The following is a 21,521-nucleotide window of genomic DNA, read 5'->3' on the forward strand; positions in this document are numbered from 1 at the left end:
ATATTTATTTTCTCAGAAGAGTTTTTCATAATTATGTATGTTCAATAATTAGAATGGTACATTCTTAAATTTTATGAATTATTCGTTGTATAAAAGAAATAGTTAAATATTAACAGTAATATTTTACCCAGTAGTTCTGTAAACTTAATCAAAACACACCTGAGTGCGTGACGACTCAGTCTTGGGTATCTTCCTAGGCATAAACACTGCTGATGCTTCACATAAACCTATGGTCTCGTGCCGCTCGATTAAGACCGAGTGTGGTGCGTGGTGAGTTAGTATGGAGGGGTTATTGTTTGTTTTGATCGCAACAAATACAAAATGTATTTATTTACGTTACATACTTAGGGAACTTTACAAATACTATACGTTTACAGGTCACATATTCTCACATAACTCATAAACTTACACATGCAGGAGTAAAACCAGTTGTTTGTGATGAATGTAATTTGAAATGTTATCAAATATGTCATTCAAAATACCTAGTTGTCTTAAAACATTTGGAATGGGAATACTAGTGACCACCCTCATAAATGCGATTTGTGTTCATATAATATGCTCGCGAATAAGTGTTTTAAAAGACATACAATCACACATTCTGATGAAAAATCTAATAAATGCAATGTATGTTCATATAGATTCCCGCGACGTAGTACTTTTAAAATACCTACATATTATGACACATTTTGTTTTCGACCATGTCCATTACTTATAAGATCATAATATGGGCCCCCACAGAGTGGGGGCTTGTTAGTATGGTTAGTATGGAGGGGTTATTGTTTGTTTTGATCGCAACAAATACAAAATGTATTTATTTACGTTACATACTTAGGGAACTTTACAAATACTATACGTTTACAGGTCACATATTCTCACATAACTCATAAACTTACACATGCAGGAGTAAAACCAGTTGTTTGTGATGAATGTAATTTGAAATGTTATCAAATATGTCATTTAAAATACCTAGTAGTCTTAAAACATATGGAATAACAATACTGTTAACCACCCTCATAAATGCGATTTATGTTCATATATGCTCGCGAATTAGTGTTTTAAAAGACATACAATCACACATTCAGATGAAAAATCTAATAAATGCAATGTATGTTCATATAGATTCCCGCGACGTAGTACTTTTAAAATACCTACATATTATGACAAATTTTCTTTTCGACCATATCCATTACTTATAAGATCATAATATGGGCCCCCACAGAGTGGGGCTTGTTTTAACAGATTTAGTTTTTACAATAAATGGATGTCAGCCACATGCTTAACCTATTAGGTCCATACTCTGACTCAAACACAAATTGAAAAACAATATAAATGTACTTGCCAGACCCAGGATTCGAGCCTGGGACGCACGACGCAATAGGCTAACGCTTACGCCGCGTTGCAATTATTGGTGACTGGTCAAAAACCTTATAAATGCAATGTATGCTCATATAGATGCTCGCAACTTAGTCAACTTAATAGCCATAAAATGACAAATTCTGGTGAAAAAACATATAAATGCAATGTATATACATATAAATGCGTGCGACTTAGTTTGTCTTAAAAGACATGAAACGAATCATACTCGTGAAAAATCTTATAAATGCAATGTATGTTCATTTGGATGCATGTGACGGAGTAATTTTCAAACACATGTAAAGATACAAATTGGTGAATGACCATTTAAAAAAAATGATTTCTTATACGGAGCTCTGCACAACGTTTCTTAAGGCTCATAAAACGAAAAAGGAGAAAAACCATTTGCGTGTGATGAATGTAAATTTAAATAAAAACAGATATTATGTACGGTGCTTAAGGACTCATAAACTCACATATTATTCAGAATAAACCATTTGTGTGAAACCATTGTCAAAGTCGTCAGAGGCAATAACTTTTTAAAGTACAAAACTTCATTTGATATCGATTCTGAAGAGCACAATATGAAGTTTTTGACTAAAACTTCTCTCCTAATATAATACCTACCAGAACTACAAGTATAATATGTTGCACCATCTGAGGAAACAGAGAAAAAGAAGAAATTCATAATATGCCAATATTATTAGGAAGAGTAAGTGCCTGCAAAGTACCTATAATAAAATAATATATAAATGTCATTCCAATATTATCTTTTGAACAAAACAAAATCGTTGTATAAAAATATATTGCATTTTTTCAAAAATATGCATACCTTGTTATTGTATTATAATTATTTTTATTGCGGATCATAAGTTAAAAAACAGTAGGTTAGTATAATTATATTTACTGCTTTTTTCCTTATTAAACTGACATTGATCCATTCAAAATCATATATAAAAAGATAAATGTTAAGAATGTTGAATATTTATGGAATTTCGACACTTTCGTGTAATCAAAATTGTAATCTATTATAAACCGAAATATTTTAGTGAGCATACACCGTTTGGCTATTTTGTCTAGACTCTTTTGACTGGACGTTCCAGACGGATGTGGTAATTTTTGTTCGGGATATTTTGACAGGGTACTTTTCTCGTAATTTGAATGGGAAAACAATAAAAAATACATAAAAACATGCAATTAATAACTCGAAGTTATGAATTTAAAAAATGCGGAAAAAAATGTTTATTGTTAAATTTGACCGCCGCTCAAAATCAAATTTCTTGCCTAATATAAGAAATAAATACAAAAAAATTCATGTAAAAAGTTTAAATAATTATACATAACCGTATGCAGATAACAAATTTTGTATAAGGCAAATTTAATGGTTCAAGTATCAAGTCTCTAAATTAAAAAAAAAGAATATCTCCTACAATATAATTTCGAAAACAAAAAAAGCACGTGCAAGAAATTGACGACCTAATAAATTTTTTAAAAAGTTTGTTGGGTGGTTCTATTTAACGTTCATCAAATATTTCATATCAAATATCTCATGCTCTTTATAAGGAAAAAAAATAAAAAAGTATGCAGAATCGCGCATTTAGCTATGCGACAAGAGATTTCACTAAAAAAATATTTTTAAGCCAAAGCAGTCAGGTTTTGCATACAAACTTAAAAATTAAAAAGCGCGCTGAATATAGGTGAAAAAGCAAATAAAAAAAACGCGTGCACAAACGTGCACTAACAATGCACAAACGAACGCACTCAAAAAATTTCAACATTGGTTGTTCCAACGTTTAGTTGTATTTAGCTTACATTTTTAATTGAAATTTTTCGGTTAGGTATTATAGGTACGCAAACGAAATGAAAGGAGTTTTACCTACCAATAAAACTCTTATTATTCATGTTGACTTTGAAGTCCTTGAGATAGGGTTTGCTCTTTCTTCTTCGCGTGAGGATATATTCTACTAATTTATTTTCCCTTTTCTTGTCGTTGGTCGTTCCTGTTTTTATTTACTGGTATGTGAGTGAGTCATGTGCATAGGTATAGCAATTTGGTTATTTTTGCTAAACGGGTTTGTTGATAAAGAAAATTGCCCAGATGGAATGAGACCGATTCAGAAGACTTCCAAGAATTCATTACATCCATAAAAATGCACCGTTTGGTGCGATTTAAACGCAGGTGGCATCGTCGCACATTTCTTCAAAAACGGGGCCAAAGCTGGATATCCTTGTCGAATCATGATGAATATATTTTTTTAAATATGGATTTATTCGGCAGAACGGTCATTTGAACAGGATGTGCCGTACAGCGACTCGACTGCAACCGTCGCCTTATTTAAATCAAGATTTGGCGATAGATTGATTTTGAGAGATGGACTTGTCAATTGGCATACAGGGTTGTGCGATGTGATATCTCTGGATTACTTAGAGTGAAGCTTTGTGAAGTCACTGGTATATGCTGATAAACCAGCAGCATTTATCGCATTAGAAGCCAACATCTCCCGTACTATACGACCAGCGGTGCTTTTATAAAAGTAGTCTATACTTAGTCTATGTTAATGCTATCAACGTATCGATTTTTCGAAAAAAAATAATTTAATTTAACAATTTACAATTTAAAAGTCCATCGGAATTGAAAAAAAAAAAAACAACCTTTGTAATTAAACATACCTGGTCTAATGGCTTGTATTGTAGATAAGAGCAGGCAGGTTGAGTTAATTCATCATTAATTTGGTGAATTGCATTCTCAACAAATTCTTCTTTGATGATAACTCCCTCATCATTATTCTCATACTTAATATTCATCAGACCATTTTCACGCTTCTGGAAAAAACAACATTATTAATATTATGTAACAGTATCATCATTGCGATTAGCTAGAAAGGGTCTCCCAGAGCTCTTTCTTCAATAAGAGGTCGCCTATGTATGACTTAATTTGGCAGGTGAATGTATAATCACCGAACGAGATTCCAATGTTATGGGCAATCCGACGAAATAGTGCAGTCTTGTGGTCATACTTATTTTTTTTGGTTGAATTAAGAGTACACATTACAGATGGCTGGGTAATTTTTTCAAATGCACTAAGCCTTGCCTACACCAAATTATATATAATAAAAAATAGTCTTCTGTCTGTGGGGTCACGACTGTTGATGTCACCACTGTGGTGTTCAATGTGTGGGTTATGGTGTTGAGGATAATGATGAAGAAGTCTAAGATGTAGCAGAAGCCAGTTTTATTGGCAGCGTAACGATCGGTACAATAGTAAAAATACAATGACAGTCTTTGACTTTTGATAATCCTTGGATTCAGCGCACCCGGTCAAGTCCCACATCCCCTTCATCTTGTTTTTATGTCAGGAATATAGGTTATGTCTGCTTCTACGTGGCGATTTTATTCTTGTTCCCGATTCTTGATGAGGACCGGGAGAGGCTGTTGCCTCCAGGTTCAATTGTTGTAGATTCAATTGATTTTAATATTTTAATATTCGTCGGCATTCTTCACTCTTCGTTCTTCGTTCTTCTCCGGCCGTCTGCTTGGGTTCGCGTTTTATCGTCTATTCTTCCTTCTCTGCCTCTTCTTTTTCTGCTTTGAGAATGGTTGTTCTGGATCAGCGTCTGGTTCTGGGTCCGAATCCGGTTGTTCTGGATCAGTGTCTGGTTCTGGATCCGAATCTGGTTTAGTTGGTGTATCATCTATTTCGATGTTCGGTTTTCGTATTCAGTTAAAATACTTGTCTTTTTCTGGACGGTAATCCTTGATTAATTGGCGAAATTCTCGGGTGAGTTTGAGGTTTCTGCTTTATAGGTCTTGTGAACAGTTATCAAGAGCTGCGTTGTTGCATTTATTTGAGCATTGGCTGTTTGTTTGTTTTCGCTTGTGGTCTTAATTTTCTCCAGTTCTTGACGGAGTTGTACAATGACAGTATATAATATCTACTGAGATAGTTAAAAGCCAGGTACTTAGATTCGAGTGACATTTTGATAAATCATAATTCATTATTTATACAGTAAAAAGTAATACTAAACAGTGTCAGCGGTTTAAAGTAGCTTGTGAATTTTATTTATTATTACAGTCATAATATGATACTATGGGAAATGATTATTAGACTAATTTTCCATTGCGATACCTATTTCATATCACCAATCAATCTGCTGATCCAGGTAAACTTGTTTACCGTTATATGAGTCGCTGAGAAATTATTATTGCGGTCGAATAATTTGATACATTAAAAAAAGATAATATAATGATCAATAATATACTGACAGCTACATACCCCTTTTCCCGAAATTACGAAATTTCGATACTATTGCAATTATATAATATAAAATACAATTATATAAAATTACTGAGTTGTTTTTTTTTTTGGCAAAAAAGGGATACCTGGTTCTTGCTGGTTTTAATTATATGTTAACCTAAAACGATTTACTACTGTATAAACGATATAATTTATATTTCGTACCACTGTGGAATATGCAATTTTGGTATGCTTTTCAGCAGCCTAGACGGTCAGGAAAGCTTACATATCTATAAAATATTCAAAATTCTGTATGTTTAAATCATTTAATAACATATTATGGCTTGGTTTCGCAGAGTTTTTGTTAAATTTAAAAAACTAACTAAAACCATTAGTAAATTATTGTAGTCTTAGTTCAATGAAAACAAATACGTATGACTGACAACGCTTAGTGTGCACCATTTATGAAAGATCTTAAAAGCACACCTCTACCCTTCACCCCTGGACAACTATACTACAAATGTTAATAATTATCATACTAACAGATGTTTACACTAAGTAAGAGATTCTCTGTACAAAAATAAAGTAAATAAATATACCTTGCTATCAGAAAACATTATTATAATCATATTGAGGTACTGAAGCTCCATGAAGTCAGTTATTAGGATTTTAATACAATATGATGAGGAATCAGAAGGCAATAATTAAGGCTATACCTCAGTTGAGGCATGGTCTAAAAAGATCGTGGCTAGGCGACGCGCGGATGCAAATGACGCATGCCGAACGAAATATAATTTATCATATAAATCCAACATGCGTCCATTTAATGTTCTTTTTATTGTTCTATTAGTAATAATAATAATATATTCATTGACATGTTTTCTTTTTCAAGTAAATGGGTAACGTTTTTAATCATCTTTACACGATTTTAGAATTAATATCCCAGTCGCAATCATGAAACAAATTGACGTGTTCCCAACTCTACGTTATCTCTCCTAATGCCAGCGAGTCCAAAATTTCGTCGCGAATATAGTTGAAAATTATTTGCCGTTTCACTGATGTATCGTCTTATTGGTCACACTACTAACTTAATTCTTGACTAGAGAGTGAAGATCACTGAATGCAATATGTGTTGCCAGACAACTATAAAGTATTACTATATACTGGATGAAACCAACTTTATAGAACTGAAGGTATATTTATTTTACGCATGTAATACTTGTCATTTAAATTTTTGAACAGTTTTCTCTTTATACGATAATAATATAATACATGATTAAAAAGTTTGATAGATTATCATAAAGCAATTAGATACCTTCATATTATTAATTATATTTATAATTAAGAATTTTTCTTATTTTACTAATAATTCACAAGATTTAAGAATGTACCATTCTAATTATTGAGCATACATAATTCTGAAAAACACTTTCTCAGAAAATATATTATAACCAATAGAAAAAATCTTTTTGAAAAAAGTATGCCACCCCGGCGGGGAACCGAACCCTGCATCTCCCGGGTTTACGCCTCATCCGCGCATTACCTCTATGCTACGCAGTGACATACTAATTGCGACAAATTTTAACTATTGCGATAAACTCTAAATAGATATTGGAGAAATCCACGATGTCGGTTAGTAATTGAAGTAATAGGTATCTACTTTGATTTAATAAACAAAAATCGATTGCCAAAGTAGATTGATTTAGAAGAGCGCTGATGAGTGGGTATTAAAAGTGGCCAATAATTAAATTTGTCGCAATTAGTATGTCACTGCGTATGCGGTCATACCCGCGCGTAATTTTTTTTATGTATGTAATTTGGGATTCTTTTGTCTTCATTGTGATATGACTCAAGGAACCAGGTAGAAGTTACCTGGACTTCAAAGTCAACATGAATAATAAGAGTTTTATTGGTAGGTAAAACTCCTTTCATTATTCGAATTTGACTTTGAAGTCCTTGAGATATCTGTTTGTTATCACCTGGTGTTGGGTATGCCAAATTCCTGTATGTGACAATGATTCATTGACGAGGTAAAAGACCATCGTGACTTTCCATGTATATGGTTGAATAGAGAAGTTAATGGGTTCTTTTCCCCTTCTGATGGTGGTGTATCCATCGTTCTCTGATAGTTGTCGTGAAATGTTGACTCACTACGCCAGATACGTCTCTTTAAGATTATCATTGGGTATATGTACAGTTTAAGGAAGTCACCACTGAGCGGACACTGCCTGGTGGTTCTTGTACCCCTGCTTCCAACAGTACTGACCTTATCCAATTCCCTATAACTGTCCTGGTGGTCCTCTTGAAGATATAAATAATTCCGAAATATCCCTACCTTCCCCTCTCCTAGGGTTTGACATGCAGACGAGTTTCCGTAACCAGAATAATACTGGGTCGATGTTTTGACACGTGGAAGCGCTTAGTTTCCATTCCGATTGACGATGCTTGGCGGTATTTGTATTTGCGCCAAACATTGGCCATACAATTATGTAGTCACGTTTTTCCACCAATCCATTGTCTACTATTACTGAGTAGTGTGAGGCCATGAACCCTTCGGGCCGATGCGAGAAGCAGCCGAGTAGGTAGCTGTCCTGCGAGAGGTTTCGAATAGGTTGTACTCCACCGGTGTTGTTTTCCTAAGATGATCTACCACTCGTCCTGGATCCCAAACCGGTGGTTTGACGGGTTTCGTTTTATGTACCGAAATTGCCTGTAACACATTGTGTTGTACTACCACGTTGATGCTGATATCTACAATGATAATCGGTTTGCAAAAAGTGGTTATGGCTGACTTATGCACCAGGATGGTGTTGTACGACAAACCCTCTTTGTTGTGCATGTTGCCTAGGTATCTGGCCAATTCCATTCGTTGAGGGCTATTATGATCCATTAGGTTCTTGTTACTCATGTCATTGTCTTCCATTTGTTCCAAGCTGGTTTGTAAGTTTTTAGAGTCGAAGGCCGCCATCTGAAAGTAAGGAGTGCCCTTTCTTCCACCATTCAATTTGATGTTATTTCCACCCCACCCGAAATTAGCCATAGTTAAAGGAACAGGTCCTGGGTCCTTGGAGGTGGACGGTTGGTCTCCATACCTACTAGTGTCGTATGTAGGTGCGGCATTGTATAAGGAGGTACTATCGCCCTTTTTCGTAAGTCCACTCCCCAAAAGCATTATTTCCAGCTCGGTGCCACTAGTAAGTACTTCCCTTTTTCTGAGTTCAGGTGCGCTAGGACTCGTGAAATTAAGTTTGGTGGGGGAAATATCCACGCCAATCTGAAGTCCTACACTCGGCTGAAGGCGTCGTGAAACAGCGCGCCACTGTCTGTAACGTCTCGTGACACATACCTTGCAATGACATGTGCTGTTTCGCTTGCGAATAAATCCACCTCAGGAACAGAAACAGGGGGGTGGTTGCGGTGTTGATGAGGTGCCATTCGGTAATGAGTTGTCTGCGGGAGAGATGATCTGCCACGCAGTTGTGTATAATGTAGTAAACATGATGTTGGCTAGACTGGTAAATACTAGTATCTGTCGGCATAGGTTTAGGAGGGTGACAGATTTTGTGCCGCCCTCGTTGTTGATGTATGGCACCACTGTTTTGTTGTCTGTCTGCAGAAGCAGATCTGATCCTATGATTGATTGTACCTGAGATTGAATTGCAAACATTTCCTTCCTGTTGGAATGTCATGCCATGGTAACTGGTCTTGTTCCCACGTACCTGATAGGTGGTGTTCATTCAGTTGGGCTCCCTAGCCTGTGTCAGCTGCGTCTGTCATCAGGAAGTGATTGATGTGTGTCAACTCTGAGGAGCCTATCACCTGGAGCCACCACATGATGTCCTGTTAGGCCTGTGGTGGGATTGTCGTCTATTGGCGAGAATGGGACCTCGACAATATTAATGACTGGAGCTTTGTAGCCGTCGGCAATGCAACCTTCCTCGTGGAGGTAGGATGCGAAGTAAAGTCGCCCCAGAAAGGATTGAACATGTGTCTGCCTGAGGGACCAACTGCCTTTTTGTACCTGCGTTGTGTCAAATCTGAGGATCCTTTCGCCTAGGGCCACCACATGATGTCCTGTTGGGCCTGTAGTGGGATTGTCATCAATTAGCGAGGATGGGACCTCGGCCATATTGATGACTGGAGCGTTGTAGCCGTCGGCAATACAACCTTCCTCGTGGAGGTAGGATGTGAAGTTGAGTCGCCCCAGAAGGGATTGGATATGTGCCTGTCTGAGGGACCAACTGCCTTTTTGTACCTGCATTAGCAGATGGTGACGGAGTGCTACACAATTCTCCGGCGACAGGAACCTCCGCTTGGTGTGTGTGTCCTACGTGATGTCCAGGGACCCTCATTGTTGGCTTGGGTTCAGACAGGATCATTTAATATTTATTAACCACCCTAAAGACTGTAGGAAGGTTATCCTGTATTCCACCTGAACCGAGACTGATTCTCGTATTGGTTGGCTACTAAGAAGTCGTCTAGGTAAGTGAATATTCTCAGCCATTCTTTCGTAGGCGTTCGGCGACCCAATTGGTCAGGGATGCCAACATAATCGGAGCGGTTGGCAGCACGAACGGGAGTCACGTGAATTGTAGGAGCTCCCCTTGGTAGGCTAGTCGAACAAATCGACGATGTTGAGAAGCCATTGGTACCTGGAGGGACGCCTGGCTTAGATCTATTATTACTAGCCAGTCTTCTGTTTGTAAGACGGCTGCAACCTCGTAATGGTGAATTAGTTTGAATGGCTTTGGCTGTAGGAACGCATTCAAACGCTTTCGGTTGAAAACAGGGCATAGAGCCCCGTCTTTTTTCTTGATCAGAAACAGGGTTGAGAGAAAAACTGGGGGTTTGACCCGCTTCTTCTAGAACCCCTGAGTTCTTTAAGTCCTCGATCTCGAGAGTGACCTCTGCTGATTGTTGCGATTTAAAATCTTTCCGTAAAAGTAAAGAAGGACTTACCAATAGTGGTATCCGCACAAAAGGTATGCGGGCTACGGCTATTATTTTTTACCAATGTTGGGGGGGGGGTACACTACGCCATCCAGACTCCCTGAAAGTCTCTTAGGCGGTCCCCAATGTTGTTGGTCGTCCAGATGCGGTCACCTTCGCTTAGAGTACGGATCCCTGGTGGAGCCCGTACCTCCGATGGAGAACTCCCTTCCCACAGGACGTCGCCCCTTGGGAGTACCCCGGCCATAATTTGAGTTCGAGGGCCTTCCGGGACTTTAAGCTCGGAGGAATCCTTGATAGTGCCTCCAGAGTGAAGGTATCCTTCCGGTAAGGATCTGAGTCATGTTCTCGCAAATTTTATTATGTGTTGTCCCCAAAACCCCCTTCGATTTTTTGGTACAGGCTCATCGCTGTTATGATTTTTTGAGGATTGGTTGCCCAATCCACTAACCCTTGAACCTGAAGCTGTCCCGATGGGTAACATCGCATTCTGGAGGGATGCGATGGTCCTCTTCGTCAGATGGTTAGCTGATGACGAGTGGTCGCTCCGACGCAACTTGTCATTTAGACCTAACTCTACGACCGTAGGGGCAAGAATTGTTTTTTGGGCGTTGTGCCACTCCTTGCTGGTCCCTCTGCTGAAATAAGGTACGTAACGAGGATACCTCAAACATTAGCATCTTAATCGACGCTCGTACGTTGAACTTTTCCTCCTGTAGCAGTTCTGCTTCGTCTGTTGTCCATTGCTTTTAGAATATCCTCACGGTAATTCAGATGTTGCGCCATAATCACTGATCACTTAACGTTCACTTAACTATCACTTAACGTGCGTCCAAGATAATTTTTTTGATAATTAGAAACGTCAAATCATAGGCTACATCTGAAACTGTCAAAAGACAAATCCATAATGAAGACAAAAGAATCCCAAATTACATACATAAAAAAATTAGGCGCGGGTATGACCAGTAAATAAAAACAGGAACGACTAACGACAAGAAAAGGGGAAATAAATTAGTAGAATATATCCTCACGCGAAGAAGAAAGAGCAAACCCTATCTCAAGGACTTCAAAGTCAAATTCGAATAATAAGAAATATGCACAAACGAATGCACCCAAAAAAAATTAAATTTTAACAATCGGTAATACAGGTAAATGGACCTCGATATAAATAATTATGGATATTAATGGCCGGGAAGTAGTAAAGTTAAAATCACAGACGGGATTGTGATGACCCCTTCCTAACTGCGACATAGGTAATAAATCAATACGTGATTATAAAGCCCCCCCCTCGCCCTTTGATGCAAGGATTTTATTTACAGCCGTGTCTAAATAACGCAATCACTTCTATCTAATTGTTTACTCATTTGTAACAATATAATATCAGAAAAATGGATGTTACCGATAAAAAGAATATTATAAATGAAGCAGCAGAAAATCAAACGGATAAAAGGACACCATCTCAATATCCGGAATCTCCGGAAGGTCAAACGTCGATATTATCATTCATCAATGAAAAAAATATGGACCGCCCAATCGAAGAAACTATAGAGGTTAGTTTCATTTCAAGAACATGTTTTTACCATAATTATGTTTGTATTAACAGCAATATTTTATGTAAATATTAGCCTACGTTGCTTGTAGATTGTCATTCTTCATTAGAAAGTATATTCTGTAAACTCAATCAAAACATACTTGAGTGCGTGACGAGTCAGTCTTGGGTATCCTCCCAGGCATAAAAACTACTAATTCTTCACACAAACGTAGGGTCTTGTGACGCTCGATTAAGACCGATTGTGTTGCGGGGTGGGTTGGTTTGGAGTGGTCTATATTTGTGTTGTTCGCACTAAATTATACAAAATGTAAATCGAAAAACAATAATTGAAGCGCATAGTTTTAAAAGCTCCTAAAACGGCTTTTGAAAATAAAATTGTTTAGTTAGATATGTATTTAGATGGATATTTTTTTTGCCTATATAATGGACAAAAATTAAACTTAAAAAAAACGCCAAAAACCGGCAATACGTATGATCAAAAATTAGGGTAAATTTCAAAACCCGCTAAAATGGTTGGGTGTGCTTTTCAAATACCCCTAAACTGGAAGGCGAAAATACTCTTTAGAATGTAACGAATTAAAAAATAAATACATAAAGTTCACAGATTTAATAGATATGATTTTTTCTCATTTTTCTCAAATCTACCTAAAGTCGTTTTTCTCAGAACTACCTAAAATCGTTTATGGGGCTTTTGAAACTAGGAGCTTCAAAATAATTTTCAAATTGCTTGCGCCATTATCCTAAATACATCATGAGTACCAGAATAATATATTAGAGCTAGTAAGGATATTGAAAGATGGGTTTTGGTGTAAAAGGCAACGACGTGATGATTTTTAGAATAGGCTATAAGTGCCCTTTAGTAAATATTATTATGTGTCATGGGGCTTAGTTCTTTGTTTTCATTTTGTGACCTTATTTTTTTTTGAGAATTTTTTGATGTTGCGACATAGTGTTTTTTTAAAAATAGTTGTTTGTTTTTCTTTCAATGTTTACTGATGAAATAATTGTATTTCTTTTCTCCTAAACCTATTAAGATTGAATGTTAAATCTATTGACAAGCTTATAAAATAATAGTGCTTATATGAAAAATAAACATTATTATTCATTAAAACCCATATATCTCTGATTCAGCCTTTTGGTACTAAGTGCCTTTTTAATGCGTTTTTACAATCAATCTGTTTTTAACAACATATAAATAATATCTGTTTGCAGGTCATCGTCAAACCTATCGTCGAGATAAAAAAAATTACTGAAGACGATGATGGAAGCCTCGAAGATGAAATCGATAGCCTGAATAAAAGTGTCCTGGAAGATTCTGAAGATGTAGGTATCCAATTTGATGAGACTTTATAATAATAGTAATTAATGTTTTACACATTCATAATAATAAGGCAATTCTAATTAGTTGGCACGGTATCTATCACTTTTCCGTTATTTTTCGTAATGCAAAATAACACGAATATCACGGCGTTAAAAATACATTCATGGTATTGAATAATCCTAAGTATCTAATATGATCCTAATAAGATCATAGATATACCTATATAATCCTCCACAAGCCACTTGCTTAACCTATTAAGTCCATGCTGTGACTTAATCATAATCATATTGAAAAACAATATGTGTCTGTACCAGACCCAGGATTCGAACCTGGGACCCATGACATTTTAAACCGACGCATAAGCCGCTCGGCCAATTGCAATATTTGCTCGATACTAAAATTCTTGTTTATACTGAGTCTTTTACATTTCGAGGTAAATTATCGAGATCTAGCAGTCATTGGCATACCACGGGTTCTATTACACTAGCAAATTAGTATATCACAGAAACACTCAGAATTATATTATGTATTGACAGATCACCGAGCATCGAACCCGGTACGGCTTGGACAATGAAATAATATGTCCTGTTTATCGCCGTCAGATAAGGGAACCCTAGTCAAAAATTGTTAATGTTAAATTTAAAAAAAATGTTAGATACATATTAATAATAATATCTATGTCTCAAATTGCAAGCAGATCAATATCAGTATCAGCAATGTCAGAAAAATGGAAGTCATCGCTACAAAGAATATTATAAATGAAGCAGCAGAAAATCAAACCGATGGAGGGACACCATCCCAATGTCTGGAAAGTCAAACGTCGATATTATCATTAATTGCCAATGAACAAAATATGGACCACCCAAACGAAGAAACTATACAGGTTAGTTTCATAATTATCAAGAACATGTTTTTACCATAATTATGTTTGTATTAACAGCAATATTGTATGTAAATAATATCAACCTACATTGCTTGTTAAAAAGCAAAACCACAAGGTAGTTTTAAAATAATCGTCATTTTCATTATTAAATCTATTAAATAAAACCGAGAGCAAATCGCCTCTCATTATTTGCCTTTTCTGGCAAAAAAATGAGATTATTTATTATTACTCGACAGTGTTGCCACATTTCAAATAATTCCAGTGTTGCAAAGTGTCAAAATATACCTACCATTTTCATTGGACAAGGAAATTAGGACGAAAATTTATTAATAAAAAAAAAACATCCGGAGCAGTGGAGCACTGCAAATTTTCGGTGCTCCGGGTAAAATCCCATGATCCAGTGCTCCGTGCTCCTGCTCCGAGCTCCGCTCCAACGCTCTGCTTTTTACAAATCGTGCAGGAAGCTAGAAAAACTAAATAAATAATATCCCGTATCTGACTGTTTATAGCTCTCACATGTTGTAAGTTTTAACTACATAGCATGCCAAAAACCCGTAACCTGAAAAGTGGTAAAGCAACGCAAATAACGCCTAATATAATGATAACATCAAAGGATAAAATCCAATAAAATGTGACATATTATTGTAATAATATAATATAATATAATATAAAAGATAAACATCCAAATTTGTTATATTAGGTACCTACTTATTGTTTTTTTTTTTAATAATTTGAAAGTGACATTTTGAAGCTGAATTCAACACACGTCGTGCAACACACTTGACAGCTTAGATAAGCAAGATACGGGCTATTACAGGTTTATTTCTGCAATGTTCAGATAAGGGAAATTACTTAAATGGCTGTCATTTTCGTTAAAATAACTTGGTACTTACCAATGACACTAATAAATGGACGAAGCATCTGGAAAAAAATGACATTCACTTTTTTTTTGGGTCTGCCAAATGGCATAATCTGTACTAACGCCATTACACTAAAGGTGATATTGCAATAAATTCCCGATGCTTTTTGTCGGGGCTGCCGTATGGTTCGGTTCGAACATGTTCGCTCAAATTAACATTGACACTAGAAACACTGCACCGCGATTTCCTAACTCTCGTCTCGTGTGGCACCAGACGAGATGACGTAATTGTGTCGTCACGCTCGAGGCATGCCGACCGCGCACAGAATAACCATAGAAAATATTGTTATGATACACCTATATGTGTATGGTGACAATGAATCGCGCCGCTGTCTGAGTAGCGTAATATTCTCGAGTGCTATTATCACTCCGGTAGTACGTCATAATGATGTCATATGACGTCATCTCGACCGGGAAGCTTGCACTCGCAAGTTCTAACATAGAGCCCCTGTTCTAACGCAATTACAATAAAGGTGATATTTCTATAAATTCCCGATGCGTGAAATCGCATAATGGAAATTGCGTGACATCTACCTATACATGTGCGAATGTTGTTTTGCGCAAATTTACTTTTGCTAGCTACCTACTGTACTGAGTACGTTGTCCATTAATAATGTCATTGGTACTTATAGATATGGGAATTTTGCAGTCGATAGGCAGTATTTTTGTTTTTTTATTACCTAGGTGCATCAAAAAGTCATTTTCGTCATATAGGTCTGATACGGGGTATTGACATCAGTGGTACGCATTGATGATTGCATAAATTTAATGATTGTTAACTAAAAACTACGTACAGTATTTACTGCCTATGCAGAGCTAAAAGAATTTCTTACTCGAACGAAACTTCGCTGTAGGTACAATAATAATTAAAAAAAAAAAAAAATCTTTACCTTACCTAATTATTTATCTCATTATTAAAACACTCTCTATTCTATTGTAATCAATTAATTGAACCAAGTTATGCAGAATGTAGCCAGTCCACAATAATGTCGAGCTGAGATATTTGGCACTTTAGCAACAACGTGATATTAAAAATGTATGTATAATGTAAAATTGTAAATAGTATTTTATTTCAAGTAAATTTTTTTTGCGGCTTGGTTATTTTCAGCAGAATGTAGAGAAAACCTTCTTGCATCTGATCTATCATTTTTTTTTTGTGGACTGGCTACTTTCTGCATAGCTATGTCCAATTTATTGATAGTAGTTATATTCATTATTATTAAAATGATTACATTTTTTGTAGATTTCCACAGAATCTTCCTACATTGACTCGTACTTACAGTACGTACGTACTTACATTTCGTTAGGTACAGTATCTGGATATTGCTTTTATTTTTACTATTTGTTCTTGTTGGCATTGTGTATTATGCTCTTGAGGGATACCATAATGTCATTAATAGCATATATCATTAATTTTATTATAATATTAACAGTAAACTCTATTTTATCTAAAACTGAGATTTTATCAAATAATACCTACACCTGAAATACCTGAAAATATATAATGTATGTTGTACGTCCTGATAATACATATTTGTATTGATGTTGACTGTTTAATAAAATAATATAATATTCTCAGGCTCTGGGATACAAAATATACATTTACGTGTTTTATTTAATATTACATATTATACCCAGTGGCGGCTCTTCCATTTGCACTGCTGAACTGCAGCACCCCCAAGCAAAATGAGAAAAATGTAATATTAAATTAACTATACATAAATTTATATAATACTAGCTGACCCGGCAAACGTTGTTCTGTCATATAAATTATTTCTAGTGAATATTTTGGTTGTTAAATAAAAAATAACGAATGTATTGTAAGGAAGATGCAAAATAATTTTCAAAACAAAAATCTCTGGTTACATTATTCAGTAGGTACCTAGTCATGCAATTTCAAATATTGCAATTCTAATAATAATTTAGAAAAATAGTTTTGTAAGTAAGCACTTAACTTGAATTGTAAGTAGGTACAGTAAAAACGAAAGAATGATTCGAGAATGAGACCCAAAACGTTACTAGAGATTTCATGTTTTTGTGTATTAATAATTATTATTTTTTCTTTTATATCTTACTCTCTATTTGTATCCACATTTTATTTTTGCTGATTGTTATTTTATTTTGTAATAATACGAAAATAATCATATTAGGTATATTAAATTTCATCAACTGTTTGTTAATGCTCACTGTTTCGAGCTAAAAAAATAATGTTTTACCTTGTTAATTCTTGGTGAAGCTATTATAACATTTCAAATTTAACTCATTCTTTCGTACACTTATTCTTACGCCGCACACAATTGACAAACCTCTTTATCGTTTTGATTTTACTGTAAGTGCTTACGTCTTTTTCATGTAAGTACTGACTATTTTTAGGATTACTCTGCATACATGTATTGTGATTGATTTACCTACCACTCCTGTTGTTGAGATAACCACATTAAATAATTAGGTACCTACCTAATAAAAACGTCATTTTTGTTTCGGGACATCACTAGCTTCACTTACATTACTATGACACACTTACCCAAAAAAAAAATGATAGAGATCATTTTTGTTGAAAATCTATCGAAAAGTTTTAATTTAAGAATCAATATCCATTAAATGATATATTATTACCTTTCTATGCATGTAATACGTTATGGTTTTGAAGAACTTTTGGAATAATGGTGAATTTAGTTACACTTACCCCAATATTGGGGTAAGTGTAACAAACTGACTAGTAATCAAAAAATATTTAAATGTCGTATTATAGTAAGATATACAGTAGGTTCCTTCTGTACATATTAATTATATATTATGAAAAATGAGTTAAGTGTACAGCGAGATTTTTGGGTATCAAGTCTTCGTCTAGAATAACTCAGTAGGTACAATTTTTATTCCAGTTAGTCAAAAATAGCAATTTATTTTATCGGTAAGTACATTAATGCAAATTATACACAAGCAATTGTTGGTAAAGTCACTTCTCGTTTAAAGCGACTCATAATATTCTTTACTATCAAAAAAATAGACTGGAAGAACTTGGTAGGTGTGCACTTACTGATTTGTGCCTGGCAGCAATGTGTCGAATGTCAATCTTACGTAGATGTCAGTTCGCTGTAATTGGGCAGTCAACGTTAATAAATCTCAACCTTTTAAATAAAAACCAACAAAATGAATATCATTTGTTTATTTATTTATACCAAACTTTATTTGTATCTGATCAGCATAAATCAATTTATATTTTGATATTATAATGATCAACGAAACCGTGTATATATTGAAGCTAGAGGCTCTATCCTAGAAGTTCAAATTTTCATTTGCTGTTTTCTCAGAACTATCAATATGTTACTTACCAACTTCTGCCAGTACGGTGACGATATGGTAAAGTTTTCAACTGTTTAAAACATACCTATTCATCATGAACCAGGTTGAGATTCATCTCATTAAATTCTATGTCACACTTACCCCGACTCACCTTAATATTATATTTTCTCAGACGGGTTTTTCATAATTATGTATGTTCAATAATTAGAATGGTACATTCTTAAATGTTATGAATTATTCGTTGAATAAAAGAAATAGTTAAATATTGCGGTAATATTTTACCCAGTAGTTCTGTAAACTTAATCAAAACACACCTGAGTGCGTGACGACTCAGTCTTGGGTATCTTCCAAGGAATAAACACTGCTGATGCTTCACATAAACCTATGGTCTCGTGCCGCTCGATTAAGACCGAGTGTGGTGCGTGGTGGGTTAGTATGGAGGGGTCTTTGTTTGTGTTGATCGCAAGAAATACAAAATGTATTTATTTACGTTACATACTTAGGGAACTTAACAAATACTATTGATTTTCCATCAGAATGTTTCGTTGTACGTCTTTAAAACTACTAATTCGCGAGCATCTATATGAACAAAAATCCCCGTTATGTTTATTTTAAGGATTGTAAGGTTTCTAGGTTGCAAGCATCTTTATGAACACACATTGCATTTATTAGATTTTTCATCAGAATGTGTCGTTGTATGTCTTTGAAAACCTTTAATTTGCGAGCATTTATATGAATACAAGTCGCATTTTTAAAGTTGTTCCCCGTTATGTTTTATTTTATGGATTTTAAGGTTTCTAGGTTGCGAGAATCTTTATAAACATAAATATTGCATTTATAAGTTTTTTCAATAGTATTTGTCATCTTAATATTTTTAAAACTACTATGTTGCGAGCATCTATATGTGCACCGATTACAGTAAGGTTTTTCATCAGAATGTGTATTTTACGACTACTGCGGGCACCATTCATTCTGCCCTGCGAGAAGCGGACGATCGAGAACGATTGAAAGTCTTGGTCGCTCAAAGGAAGACAAAATTTAAAAGTGGTCACGTTCCTCAGCCATGAGTGTACGACCATGAAGAGAAGAGACGACCATTAATTTGCGAGCATTTATATGAACACTTATCGCATTTATAAGGTTTTTCACCAGTATTGCCATTCCATATTATGTTTTAAGCTTACTTGGTATTTTTAAATGACATATTTGATTACATTGGAAATCATATTCATCACACGCAAATGGTTTTTCTCCTGAATGTGTAAGTTTATAAGTACTTTCATTAAATAAGTTTTTGTAATTTTAATGTTTCTTAAATTTCCTCCGTATACTGTTGAAAATAATGTAATTTCTATGCCATCTTACCGTAATATTCACAAACTTATTTCGGAAAAGTCTTAACTTTTAGCTCAACTATTAGAAAAAATAAAACTTTCACTATCATCACAAAGATTTTACCACCGCATTTCATTGACATTTGCTTGAATTTTTAACTAGAATTATACTCTTTTACAGTTTTTTTTGAAGTTGGAAACATAAAAAATCAAGAGTATAGCTAAAAAAACAATGTTCTATAAATCGGATGACCTTGATTTTTTTCTAGCAAACATATTTATATAAGTATAGACATCTTATCCGTGGTAAACTCAAAATACCTAAACTATCGACTTACCAACATTTAGCAGCAACGTATTGAATACTCATAAACTTACACATTCAGGAGGAAAACCAGTTGCGTGTGATGAATGTTATTTGAAATGTTATCAAATATGTCATTTAAAATACCTAGTAGTCTTAAAACATATGGAATAACAATACTGTTAACCACCCTCATAAATGCGATTTATGTTCATATATGCTCGCGAATTAGTGTTTTAAAAGACATACAATCACACATTCAGATGAAAAATCTAATAAATGCAATGTATGTTCATATAGATTCCCGCGACGTAGTACTTTTAAAATACCTACATATTATGACAAATTTTCTTTTCGACCATATCCATTACTTATAAGATCATAATATGGGCCCCCACAGAGTGGGGCTTGTTTTAACAGATTTAGTTTTTACAATAAATGGATGTCAGCCACATGCTTAACCTATTAGGTCCATACTCTGACTCAAACACAAATTGAAAAACAATATAAATGTACTTGCCAGACCCAGGATTCGAGCCTGGGACGCACGACGCAATAGGCTAACGCTTACGCCGTGTTGCAATTATTGGTGACTGGTCAAAAACCTTATAAATGCAATGTATGCTCATATAGATGCTCGCAACTTAGTCAACTTAATAGCCATAAAATGACAAATTCTGGTGAAAAAAACATATAAATGCAATGTATATTCATATAAATGCGTGCGACTTAGTTGTCTTAAAAGACATGAAACGAATCATACTCGTGAAAAATCTTATAAATGCAATGTATGTTCATTTGGATGTATGCGACGGAGTAATCGTCAAACACAATATGTAAAGATACAAATTGGTGAATGACCATTTAAAAAAAATGATTTCTTATACGGAGGCTCTGCACAACGTTATCTTAAAGCTCATAAAACGATACAGGAGAAAAACCATTTGCGTGTGTTTAATTTCAATTTAAATAGAAAAAAAAATATGTCATTTAAAAATTAACAAACTTACACATTCATGAGAAAAACCATTTGCGTGTGATGAATTTAAATATAAAATAAACAGATAATAAATGTACGTTGTTTAAGAACTTAAAACTCACACATTCAAAAGAAAACCATTTGCGTGAAACCATTGTCAAAGCCGTCAGAGGCAATAACTTTTTAATGTATAAAACTTCATTTGATATCGATTCTGAAGAGCATGATATGAAGTTTTTGACTAAAACTTCTCTCCTAATATAATACCTACCAGAACTACAAGCATACGTTGCACCATCTGGAGAAACAGAGAAAAAGAGGAAATTCGTAATATGCAAATATTATTAGTAAGAGTAAGTGCCTGCAAAGTATCTATATTTAAAAAAAAT

This window comes from Rhyacophila brunnea, unplaced genomic scaffold (assembly GCF_057557595.1).
Source record: "Rhyacophila brunnea isolate RB1 unplaced genomic scaffold, BYU_Rbru_1.0 scaffold_13, whole genome shotgun sequence".
Classification (NCBI taxonomy): domain Eukaryota; kingdom Metazoa; phylum Arthropoda; class Insecta; order Trichoptera; family Rhyacophilidae; genus Rhyacophila; species Rhyacophila brunnea.